Here is a 13,560-nt window from a genome sequence, read left to right as displayed (position 1 = left end):
ATTTAGCATTTAATGTGATATAATCTACTATAACATAAAAAACTCAAAATAATACTAACTGTTCTAATTGTCCATGGCAATTAAACTGTCACTGTGATAATTAAAAAGATAGGTGGATAGTAAGTTATTGACACAAGCTCTTCAAATAAGTGGGTTAATTTGAAAACTAGATTTAACTTAAATTGAGTGATTGCCTGCTTCGCTCTCACTTTCTTTCCCCTTTTCTGTTTATTTTTTTAGTGGCAGCAGCAAAATCTGTTTTTATCAGTTTATCAGGAATAAACCCAAAGTACCTGAGGCAGCACATGTTTATAAAATTCCTGGTAATAAGCTCTTCACTTTGACTAAAGAGAAAGGTTTCATTAATAGATAGTGAGAGAGTTGTAGATAATTTGAGAAATGTATGTGATGTGTTTGTATTTCATGTCCCATATCTAAATAAATTCTGGATGCATTCAAATTTTAAATCAAACACAGACAAAATTTTATGAACATAATTATGTATATATCAAATCTCCTAAGAAAAAAAAGTCTGGATTTGAAATTATGTAAAAATCCTATAATCTTTCATTTTCAATCTGCCCTTGTCTTTTTTTGGTATAAGGTTATATTGGTCTTATAAAATTAGTTGGGAAGTATTTCCTCTTTCTGCATTTTCTTTGTTTAGAAAAGCCTGTGTAAAACTGGTTTGGTCTGTTAGAACTCAACTAGTGTTTTCTTTATAGGGAGATTATTAAATGTTGTGATTTCTTTTATAAATAAGGAACAATTCAAGTTTTCTTATTTCTTATTGAGTCAATTTTGCTATTAATTTTTTTCTAGGAATTTGTTCATTATATCTAATTGTTTAAATCAGTTGGCATAATTGTATTTTAAATTTTCAACTGTATATACAATAATACCCTTTTATTCTTTATATTGATAATTTCTATTTTTCTTGGTTATTATCAAAAATTTCCCTATTTGATTAGTCTTTCAAAAGAAGCAATCTGTTCTATCATATTTTCTTTTTCATTGGTTACTCTTTGACCTCTATTAGCTCCCTCTGTCTGCATGTTGTAGTTTATTCTGTTCTACTCTTTAAAATTTTTAAGTGGACACTATTCATTAATTTTCATCTTCTAACCTTTTCTAATGTAAGTGCTTAAAGATAGAAAATACTGGTTTCACTGCATCCTAGTGAAAGGTTTGACATGTAAAAATTTCACAATTCATGTAATAGGCATTTTTAAAATATCTAATATAATTTCATCTTTCACCCAGGAGATGCTATTGATCTAACCTGGCCACTTCAGTTCCCCTTGTACAAGTCTGTCCCTAATATGTGTAGTTGCTGTGGGGCAAAAGTAAAACTGGCGTGTCCATTAATTCATGTTTTATGACATAAATTAAAAATTATGAATAAAGTCTACAAACTGATATATAAAATATATTCTATTCCATTCCTTTAATTTAAAAATATGCCTTCACACAACTAAATAGAAAGTTAGGTACTAAAAACTATGGCTTTTATATGACTGAACATTGGCAAAATAGTAAAAACAACTGAAATAAATCATTATTGCACATATCTGAGTACTTGTATTATACAAAAGTATTTGTAATCCTAGCGTTCAGTGTCTGTCTAGTTTCTGATGGAAAGAATCAGTAGCTATCACATTTCACACATGGTGTATTAAATCTGCAGATCTGTGAATTTAAGAGCAATATGAATTGTTTAATAGTCAAAATTTTCTCTGCAGTCATGGGCATCTGTTGCAAATCCTGTGCTAATTTGTGAGTCCCTCCAGAACTACAGATTGGACACACAGAAGAAAAATTGTAAAAGGACCCGGAGACTAGAGCAGTACTTTATTATATGAGAACCTGTTGCATTCATTCTGAAAGAAAGGATTTAGCAAGTTGATTTAGCTCTTCTTTTATCTAAGGGTCTCCTCCCTGTCTTCCAAAGCTGTATCCATCTCTAGCATCCATCTCCAGAAACCCAAACCTATCACATGTAGACGATCTTCCTCTGCTTAGATAACACCTGACACAAGGGTTTGTTTCCCTGGGCCTGTCATGGAATTAGCATGAGAGTGCTATGCAGGGTACAGATGTGCTTTCCCAGTACCGAGCACGGGTCTCTAATACATTTGTTTGTGTTTATTGTGTGAGAATCTAGAAAAGTCTTCTCAAAAGCCTGGGCCAAGGGCAGGGTTGGCGTCAGGTCAGCTTTCCACCCTGCATAGTGCTATAGGGTTGCTGTCAGCAGGTGTCTCGGGTCTCCACTTCCTCCTTGCTGCCCGCCATACTGCTTCATTCCCACCACAGCTTGCATTTGTGTTGCTATTTTCTATGAGAAAGACAGGGATCCTTACAGACCTCTAGCTCTTATAGAACTAGCAATATCTCCACAGGCGTGTCCTTTCTAGGGTTTAGTTCTAGAAACCTGGCTCTGTTCTGCAGTCAAAGGGTTCCTTTGAGTAGCTAGCCAGCCATAATTCCAGAATTAAAAGTCCCCCCAATTCAATATGTTGAAATTTTTTGTGCTGTCATATCCTCATATAGATTGCAAGCTCTTAGAGGCCAGCGTCATGAGTTATTTATATTTAAGTTCACCAGAGTGCCTGGCATATCATTTATGTTAGTATATATTTACTAAGTATTTATTTAAATGACCAAGTAAGTCACAAAAGAGAGGACAGATTTGATTTCATGAGAACAAGAAGTCCTAGACATCAAGAAAATTCACAATATCCTTAGGAAAATATTTGTAGAAAGATTGCAGAGAACTATCACCTTTAGTATGTAAAGAGTTCACAAGTAGAGGAGAAAAACTAAAACCATTTTTGATTAAGTGGGCAAAGTACCTAAAAGTCAATTCTCAGAGGAGGAAGTAGTACAACAAGTAAATTCCAAACCTAACTTAATATTTTGGAGACTATTTGCAAGTCAAAAGCCTCAAAATATTCACTTTATTTGACCTGATGAGTCCACTGCTAAAAAATCTAAGAGAATTATAAATGTTAGAGAAGTGCCTTTTTCTTTGTTTTTTTTTTTTTTAAGATTCATTTTTATTTATTTATGCACATTCACAGGATTTTCTCTAGCATCCTTGCTGGGGCCTATAGTAGAAAGAGGATCAGAACCAGGCATTGAGAGTCAACAGGAAACTACTAGAACATTCTAGAACCTTCAATGTTTGCTCACATTGATTGTCATGCTGCTCACTGGGTATAAGTAGCCTGCATCCCTGTAACAGTCATCAAACACCTCTACCTGATTGAAACACAGAAAGAGATGCTCAGGTGATCACACAGGTTGCAATGCAGAAGGTCTTTGTTCTATTATATGTAAATTTAAATTTCTGCCAACCAACTTTGAACAATAGCGTTACAACTCAGAAATAGTTACTCATATAGAGTGTTGGCTCTAAGTGGCCTTGAACCCCTTGGCTATGTGAAACTTCAATTCAAGTGGAATGGCCAAGCTTAATATCAGAAGGGTCAGAACATCTCAGTTTACCCAGCCAGCTGGTCAGGCCACTGTATGGAGCAAAAACTCTCTGCCAGGTAGCCCCTCCTTGATGTAAATTAATTGATAATTATTATGATTTTTCTTGGAACTATGATGACCAGAATTAGAGACTGACAAGGGACCCTAGCTGTCCATCAAGAAGCACTAATTTGCCATGCGGCCACCCACCATTAGGAGAGCCTTTTACCCCCACCAAGCCACTTGTCATTTCTCTGCAGAATGCACTCAGCTGGATCAACCTCTAATACACTAACGTGATTTCAACTAAACGACAGAGCTAAATACCAGAGGAGTAGGGCACTTGGAGCAGAAAAGAAAGGCAATGAAATAACTGTCATTACCTCCCTAAACTTCAACAACCATGAAAGAGCCCTCTTCCCGAGAAGTCCAGATCCCCAATTTCAGACGGTGTAATGGCAGCCAGCTTTGCAGAACAGAAGCTGAAGCACTTGTCTGCTGATAAGCTCTCCTGACTCTCCCATCGAACAGGTGGAGATGATCCTCCAACATCATCCCAGCCCCAGACTTGGGCCTCTGACCTCACAGTCCATTTGATCCTAAAGCAGTGTTTGTGGACTCCATTTAGAATCTTGCTGAAAATCAGTAATAACTATGGATTCCCGTTCTGAGGAATGTGCACACACACACACACATCCTACCTTATATGCAATATTGGGGGAGCATAAGGAACCTCAGAGGCACATCTGTGGAGACCCCTAACTCACTGCCTAGTCCTCTCTGTGTTTGTGCCAGCATGCCCCGTGCCCATCTTTGTAATAGGACTCCTGGTGGAACATAGAGCTCTGCCCTGCTGAACTAGGAAGCAACATTGCAATCTTCCCAGCACAGAGCCCCAGAAGACCACTTGGGCCTAATTTTGGGAGGCCCATGGATAAAATACCCCTGTCACTCTGTCTGTAAATGTCCATGGTAAAGAATGTCTGCTCTAAAAGACCCTTCCTAGGCTGGATTCCCTCTCAGTGGATTTATATGTAGTTCTCTAACAATGTGGAAAGCAGTTTGGTACTAAGGAAAAACAAAACCACTTAGGGTAAGATGTTAAGAGCAGAATTACATAAGCCTTTTTTTAAAAATGGTATTCTAGCTGCATTTTTCAACTAAGAGTCATAAAATCATTTCCCAAGCCAGAAGTATCATTATCCTCATTTCACAGGTGGAAAACTGGGAATTACAGAGAGGTTAATGGCTGTGTCTAAGAGCACACAGCACGCCCTCATCAGAAGGAGCTGGAAATACAGGTATAGTCAAGGCTCACACTGTTCTGTGCTAACCCAAACTTTATGAACAAGTTGGGCTTAGCCCTAATTGGCATTCAATTTTAAAAAATGTCCTTCATTAAAAAATATAATTTGAAGAACTGGGTAATTGACTCACATTTGATTAAGGCAGAGTCTATTGGATTAACATGATGAATAGATAAAATTATAATCAAACAGAAAGCGTTACAAAAGGTGACTAAGTCATGGATCATATTCGGACACTAAATTTTTAAAAGATGGATATGCTAGGGTTTTTTTTTTACATTAGTAATATTCATTTCACAGTGGATCTCACACTGTTCAGCTCTCACTAGTAGTATAATTAGAATGAAGTTTGTGTTCAGGATTAAAAGAAGAAGTGTTTGGGAGGTGTTTTGATTTCACAGTAAGGAAACCCCCAGCTGTCCTCGTTCTGATTCTCCCCAAATCATTTGTTTTGATGGTAATTCCTCAAACTGATAGTGAAGTCGAACTAAATATACTGCCCAGAACTAAATATAGTTAATGCCACATCAGGCTCCAAAGCCCCTTTCAGGGACTGTAATGTCCACCAGCTTGTACTAGAATAACATATTCTACAATTTTTTCTATAAATTCAGAATTGTATCCCTAGTTGAAACTTAGTTTATGAATATGAAACTGCTCCAGCACCAGCCACTTCCAGGCAGCCAGTTCCAAGGAAGTGCAATGAAAGATCAGATGCTTGGGTTCTTCACTTGTCACACAGTTTTCAATTCTTTTGCCCAAGAACAGAACCTGCTGTGGTATAAATGGAGGGGGATGTGAAAGTAACATTCTTTTCACCACTGAGGCTTTCTCATTTACAGATGGATTGGGTAGCGGCGGCGTTCTTCCCCAAACTTTTATGTCTGCATTAACTGGGAGGAAGGAAGAAACTAGTGGAGATTTTAGCCATCCATAATCTTCATCAGTGTCCTACAAGTCAACTCACATTACAAACATTACAGAGAAAAAAATGGCCTCCTTTGCAAACACAACTCTAGTGTGATCTCCTAGCCACCACCCCACCCCAACTAACTTCAGGATTTTCCTCTATTTTCCAAAAAATCTGCAGCCACCATGGTAGTCTCTGTTCTTACTATATTTTTCCTTCCAGAAGCAATTCTGATCAAGCAAAGGTCTAGGGATTCAGGTGTGAAAAACAATTTTGCTTTCTTTGCCTGTAAGAATGACAACAAAATATTTAAGAACTGATGATATTTCCTATTGGTAGGCATTTAGAGAACAAGGAATCTCATGTCAATCTGCATTGTTAGAATGTAACTGGGAAGGCAATTTGGTAGTATCTATCAAAATATCAATAAAATGTATATCCCCATTGACCAAGCTACCTCATGTACACCCATGAACAATGATATGGATTCAAGGCTGTTCCTATAGCATTTGTCATATAGCAAAATATTGAAGACAACTGCATTACAAATAGGAAAATGGCCAAACAAGTCTTGGAATGGCTACATGATGGAATACATATCAATCTCTTTTATACAAAGTAGATCCAATCACAATGTCAAGGGGAAAAAATCATGGTATAATTTTGAATGAAAAAAATAAGTGATAGAATTATATATTTATATAATACTATCATATTGTATATTTCTAAATAGTACATATGTACTTTGTGTTTTTAACTAGATTTAAAAAAGATTGGCGTGGAACCTTCCCCAAATGTTACAAGGTGGACCTCTGAAGAGTAGCAGTGAGCTGGGAGATGGGGAGGGGTGAAGAGATGAAGGATAAATTTCACTTTCTGCTCAATAAACCTCAGTAATCTAATCCCGTAAGGCATTGACATCTCCTCGCAAGGCATTAGATAGTCGATTGTGAATACATGGAAATCCCACCTGATCCATTCAAGCCAAGCAAGTCACTCAAATTCTCTAAAGCCTCAAGTTCTCTAATCTGTAAAATGAGAACAAAAATGCCTGCCTCGTGGTATTCTATAAATTCGATAAAATACTTCTGTTTATATTAAACACAAGTGATTATGAAATGTTCAGTGAAAATCATTCCAAGATCAAGAAGAAAGAGCTGATAGATAGTAAGATGACCATGGACAGGACTCAATTACTCTGTAACTTTGAGAAATAGTGCGTGAATTTGTGATGGTTTTAGGTTGATGACAGAAATCAAAGCCGTGCAGGTGGGCATGGAGTCTCCCCTTAGAGGGATGGATACTCCAAGTTATCATAATCCTGGGAAGAAGTTGCCCTGGAGCAGGGGCTGAGCATGGAGGGGGTTAGGGTGTAATGCTCTTTCTGAGACTAGGGAGTAGTCTGGAACAGATCCAAGTCCCCAGGAACCCTGAAAGAAGCCCCAGAGGAAGGTGGGTTTTCCCCAACCTTGGGGAGGCTGAGAGTAAGTCTGGGGATTAACCCCATCTGACACTCAAGGCAGGTTTGACCTATATTGTGGTTATAAGTGATTTTCTATGTAAAATTTTTCTTCTGTTACCACTAAACCTTCAAATATTTCTCATTAAAAGTTAGTCTTGTATCAACTGTTTAGTGGAGAAGTAGCGAAGGGCCTGGCCTACTGCTCTGTGACTAAGATTCCTCTCCTGTTGGCTTCTGAAAAATATAGATCTGCCAGACAATCCAGTAACTCCACTCCTGGGTTTCTTACTGAAGAATTGCAAAGACACTAATTTGAAGGGATGTATACAGGCCTGTGTTCATTACAGCACTATTTGCAACAGCCAAATTATGGAAACAACCTAAAGACCCAACAGATGAGTAGATTAAGAAGATGTGGTATAATCACACAGTGGAATACTACTACTCAGCTATTATTTTTAAAAATAAAATTAAATCTTTGTTTGTGACAACATGGATGGAATGGAGAAGGGAAGGATTATGTAAAGAAACAAAACAAAGGAACCAACAAAACAAACCAAAAGAAGCCCTAAAAATTCTGTAGAATTGAGGCTACTAGAGGGAGAAAGCACTGGGGGGCTAGGGAGGGGGAGGATTGGGAGCACAGTGGGGAAGGGGCCCAATGGACTATGCTAGAAGTACTCTGGTAGTGGGGGGCATGGTGTGGTAACATCTGAAGAGGTATGAACCTATACCCCTAAATATGCTGTGTTGTAAACCAATGCCACCTCAATAAAAAAAATTAATAAAATTAAAAGGAAAAAGATTCCTCTCTTGGAATGAGGATTTTGGGGGACTAGGGGCATCTGAATCTCCCTTCTCTCCATGTCATGGCCTGGAACCCTTTGACTATGGCCACTTTGGAGAATAGATGGGTCCTGTTCAGGATAGGCTGGTGGTCTCATCTCGGTGTACAGCGATGAAGGTCCCCAGCTCAGATGCATGGAAGTTCTGCATCCTACCCCTGATTTGGTTCTCTGTCGGACAGCTTGGATTATCATTGTTCATGTTGTCAAGATATAATGTCTCAGGAGGTATGGCTTTCCTTTGGGTGATCTTTTAGCATTTATTGATTCTCCTAATTATCCCTCATAGTGTTAACTCTGTCTAAATACCTACACCCCAGAAATGGTGGCAGACTAAAAGGAGCAGTTATACAATGTGTAGATTGCTTCTCTGGGGACCAGACTTTCAGATATCAGAACTTAAATAGGCAATAGCTTCCAAGAAATGATCTTATGAGCAGAACCTGGTGTTGCTGAATATTAAGATGTGGGGAAAATACAGGGAGAATGTTTCCCCTATGTTCATTCTAGAGCCCAGAATCATCAATTACATCATAGTAGATTCTTTGTACTTATTTTTGTAAGCTTCCTCAAATCACCTCAGGACTCACAATAGGAACACATGCAAACAAGCAAATAAACAAATAGCGTTTTTCTGAGTACCTACTATGTGCCACCTAATAGGCTATGTGCCATCTAATAGAGTGTTTTTCACATAACTGTTTTCTTTAATCCTCACAATGATCTAGATCAGAAGTTCTGTACCCTGTGATTTGACATGTATTTGCCCTAAGAGATGGAGAAGCAGCAGGAGAGATGGAACAGCGTTGCCCCAGGAGAACCTCTAAAATGAGGAGAAAGAGGTGCTCACAAGTGCTCTGGACACTCTAGCTTGGGAGCCAAGGCTTGACTTTCTTATTAGAACAGGGTGGGGTGGGGGAGGTGTGTGTGGGGTGTGTGTGGGTGTGTGTGTGTGTGTGTGTGTGTGTGTGTGTGTTGGCCTGCACATGCAAAGTCAGAGAGCCTAAATAACAACAGAAACAGCCTGACATCTAGTCTTAATGACAGCTTATACCTGAAAAAGCAGGTTGCAACTTACATAAACAGCAGCGTTCTTAGCTGTTCATTGGTCCAATAACCATTAGGAGAGGCCTTTCTGCCTAAACAAAAATTACGCCATTTTTGTGAACATAATATAGTTACATGCAGATGTTGATTCATAAGGCTGGATACCTGAAACCCTTATAATGTTACGAACTAAAATTAAAAAACTAGGCAGACAAGGATTAAATATGCATTGTCCCTAAAAAGCTAGTCCTTTCTATTTGTTCATTGAATTCACTGGAAAAAGGTAGTATAATAATGTGATATATTCTACAGAAAATTTTTTTCAGCCTAATAACATTCATGGTCATTTATGCTATGTCCCATACAATCCCTAGCACTCTAGTATGTGCAACAGGAATGCATGAAATTACCAATTTTAATACATTAATTCACAGTCTTTTGTGAAAGGTAATAACTGACATACCTAACAGGTAACTTCTCAAGACAAGAATAAAATTTCCTCAGTACCAAATGGCATTTCCAGGATATTTCAAATTCCACTATTGCCTCCAGTGGTCAATTCCATGGCCTAAGAGATGTCAAGTGTTCTGATTTCTTCTTTTTTGGCAGAGTTTGGCAGCTTAATCCATGCCCCTTGCTAGCAAGTCCTTCTGAAGTCAGTCGATAAAGTTGCAGGGCATCAGGACCTGATGTGGAAGAAGGGGTGAGGCAGGCAAGGTAGAAGAGGCCATGTAAATGCCAGGCTCTCTACCACATACAAAGAAGCCTGTTATGAGAAGTTGATTATAAAAAAGAGATTTATTCACAAAAGTAATTATCCTCATTTAATGTGCACCCTCACTTCTGCCCTGCCATATAGAAGGAAAGAAATTACTATGTATTAGATTTGGGGACATTTTTAGGGACCAGGTAGGTTGGTTGTTGTTTTAAAAGAATGTAGTCAAGTGTAGACAACTTTTAAATATTGCTACTACATCCGTGCATCTAATTGAGGCACTCCCGGGTCGTCAGGCTCGAGAGTATAAGGATTTGTCAGCACAGGACACAGAGTGGACCAATTTAATACTTGCTGCAGGGGTTAGAATTTCCACAGCCTTTGATCAGATTTCTTTTTTTTTTTTTAGGTCAGTAACACTTAGAGGTAGATAAAAACATCGAATAATTGGTGAGAAACTAGATGGTTTGTGGCTAATTTGCAAAAGCACAGATTACATTGTTATTTGAATTTTAGACACTTAATGAAAAAGTCTTGAGATTTGGGGGAACAACACATTTCTGTTGACACCGTGATTGGCAGCCTGCTCTGTGTGTACAAACACCTGCCATCTCTGTCCCCTGATGACACCCTCTTATTTGCTTACTCACTGGAGGCTCTGAATCTGCAATGACTGTGTTCTGCCAGATAATAAGATTGTGTGACACCATTTCCTCCTTTACTACCTCTTTTTTAAAAACCCTCTGTTTTTTCTTTAAGGACAGAGCAGGATAAAGAAAATTCAAGTCTGATATATAATCATTTAAATACCTATCTGTTATTTTTAGAGATTTCTAAGTAAGAGAATTTCCAAGAGAATCTTAGAATCTTAGAGGTGGCAGAGAATGCCAGAGGTGTTATATCCTCAAGACACTGTTCCCTCTCCACCCCATCAGCCCAGATATTGTTTCTAAAAAAGCCTTCACAGACCTAGTTAATCTCCTCTGAATGTGTTCCTGAGTCGCTGACCTACTATTAAAATCAGGTACCAACACAGAACATGAGACTCCAGGAGTCGGGCAGCCACACCCCAGTAGCCCACCTTGGGTTTATGCTCTAGCAGAAGCTTTGGGATTTGTTCCCATGACCTGCAATTCATCACCTGTCAGTCCACTACCCTCCTGTTGTGTTTAGAAACAGGTCAGGGAGGAAGAGATCCACCAGACATTACTCTCTGGAGTGTTTCCTTTCATTTAAAAAAAAAAAAAAGACTAATTTTTAAATTTTATTATATGTATTTTTCATCATTCTTCATTTTTGTACAATATTTGCATTCTCTTCTCAGGTGTAGTCCCGGGAAAATTCCCACCACCAATTCACCTGTGCCCCATCCCCATAGTCCCTTGTGCTCTTCCCTCCCCTGTTGATCCCTCTCCCTCCCACTCCCCTGCAGAATGTCTCTGATTTATATAGTTACCTCTTAATTTTGTTTTTTTTTTTATTTATTGTAATTTTTTCCTGATCCCTTATTTGGTTCCCCTACATTCCTCCTATAAGTGAAACCACCCGATATTTTTCTTTTTCCTTCTGGCTTATTTCAATAAGCATAATCCCTTCCAGCTCCATCTAGCTGCCAATAGCATGAGTTTATCTAAAAACTATTTAGTTTTTTAGTTTTTAGTTTTTAACTAAAAGGACTAATTATTTTTTAACCCAGTGTATGAGTCTGCTTGGGCTGCCATAGACTCAGTGATTTAAGCAAAAGACATTGATTCTGGAGACTAGAGTCCAAGGTCAAGATCCTGGCCATTTCAGATTCCGCTGAGACCTCTTTCTGTGACTTGAAGGCGGCCACCTTCCTCAGTGTGTGCTCAGGATAAAAAGAGAAAGAATAAACTCTGGGGTCCTTTCTTATAAGCACACTAATCCTATCAGATCAGGGCCCACTCTCATGACCTCATTTAACTTGAATTACTTTGCTAGAGTCACCATCTTCAGTTGCTGCACAGTAAGGTTTAGGGCTTCACAGTCTGTAATATGGAGTGTACCCCTCATTGCATCTTGTACTTTATCCTTCATCAAGTATAATCTTCCTGTTGCTGCACATCTTCACAACCACCCATTCACTTTTTACAACTATATTATTTCCATCTATTCCTATTTAAAATTTTGGTGGGGCGGGGCCTCCCCGGTAGCGCAGCGGTTGAGCGCTGGGTTGCGAAGCTGCCCGCAGCCTCCGCAGCGCCGGTTTGATCCCTGGCTGCACCGGGCCACGTGGCGCGCAGACCTCTCCTGCCACCCGCTGCTCCCCTCAGCAGTATACTTTGGTCCGTCTGCCTGCTCTGCTCCCTGCTCTGGCTCTGGTGAATTCTCTCACCCTCCCGCGCTTCTGACTGTACCCAGTTCTTGTATAAATAAATAAATCTTAATTTAAAAAAAAGACTCTGCTACACTCTTTAAAAAAAAAAAGAATTAAAAAAAAATAAAATAAAACTTTGGGTAAATTCAGGAAATATAGCAAAGAAAACTGAAAATCACCTAGTGCATTCTCTTTCTGTATTTTTTCAATGCACTTATGTATATTCTATATAGAATATACATTTACAGAATGGATTATATCAATTGTTTCGGCTTAAAACAATAGAAATTCATTGTCTTATTCTTGGGAGGCTCTAAGTCTGAAATCTGGATGTTGGCGGGGCCATGCTCTCTCTTGAAGGTTTTAAGAGAGGCTCCTTCCTTGTCTCTTCCTGCTTTTCAGTTGTTGCTGGCAATTTTGGTCTTCATTGACATAGTACTCCACTCATACCATTTCTCTGTGTGTCTTCAGGTCATCTTCCCTCTGCGTTTGTCTGTTTCTCTTTTCATCTTATAAGTAGGCCAGTCATATTGGATTAGGACCCACCTAATGGTGTATAACTTCATCTTAACTTGATGGCATTTGTAAAGAACCTATATCCAAACAAGGTGATGTTCACAGGTGCCAAGGGTTAAGACTTCAACATGTGTTTTGCAGGGACAGAATGAAACCCATAACAGTAGTATTATATATGTTAAAATTATATATGTTAATTTTCATTCCTGGTTTAGTCTTGACTTTTGAGATGCAGTATAGCTGTGTGCTTTTGACAGGAACCAGAATTAGCTCCATATAACTCAAACTAAATAAATGTTATAGCCTACTTTAGTCTCTCAGCATTATATCATATTTCCCCAGTGTTGTTTAGAAGTATTTGACCATATGTTTTAACCACTGATAATGTTTTATTTATATGACAGTACTGTGATTTTTAAAATCAAAGACTTATATTGTTGAAATTTCGGATTATTTCTAATTTTCCTCTATTGTAAGTAATATTTTAAGAAATATGCTTTTAAACACTTCTTTACATTTTATATTTGTTACAGCCAGGTTGCTGACAGAACAAATAATAGAAATGCTTTAATGATCTTATATTTATCATAAAATTGTTTAGCAGAATCTCAACAATGAATATTCATAGTTTTAAAAAATTCTATTTGAAAAATGGAAATAAGCACAACACAAAAAATAGTTTTATTTGGTCACCTAAAATAGCCATTGCTAAGTTTTCAAAATTAAATAGGATCGTATTGTTTTAAATCTTATTTTTCATTACCATGTGTATGGATTTGTTTTCATGGCATTATGTGTTCAGTAATATTTTTATTGAAGTAACATCGCCTTATAATATTATATAAGTGTCAGGAGTACATCATTAAAAAGCAACATCTGTATATACTACATAAAATTCACCACTAAAGACTAATTCTGTCCTTCACTGTACAATTGATCCCTT

At 38.0% G+C, this 13,560-nt stretch overlaps 1 long non-coding RNA gene across 2 annotated transcripts in view; it reads left to right on the top strand.

Annotated features, from left to right (window-relative positions):
- LOC119237938 (uncharacterized) overlaps window positions 1–13,560 on the top strand; it is a 184,531-nt gene that overhangs the window by 95,081 nt on the left and 75,890 nt on the right. Inside the window, exon 1 of one of the 2 annotated variants that reach the window (XR_008549074.1) lies at window positions 8,814–8,843. The exons of the other annotated variant lie outside the window; for it this stretch is intronic. This is a non-coding gene — a long non-coding RNA (uncharacterized LOC119237938). Of the gene's footprint in view, window positions 1–8,813; window positions 8,844–13,560 lie in introns of those variants that run through there. 2 annotated transcript variants of the gene reach the window in all.

Source organism: Talpa occidentalis, unplaced genomic scaffold, assembly GCF_014898055.3.
Source record: "Talpa occidentalis isolate TD23 unplaced genomic scaffold, MPIMG_talOcc4v2.1 talOcc4.11, whole genome shotgun sequence".
Taxonomy (NCBI): Eukaryota; Metazoa; Chordata; class Mammalia; order Eulipotyphla; family Talpidae; genus Talpa; species Talpa occidentalis.
The sequence above is the reverse complement of the archived record's forward strand: the minus strand, read 5'-3'. Positions and strand labels throughout refer to the sequence as shown.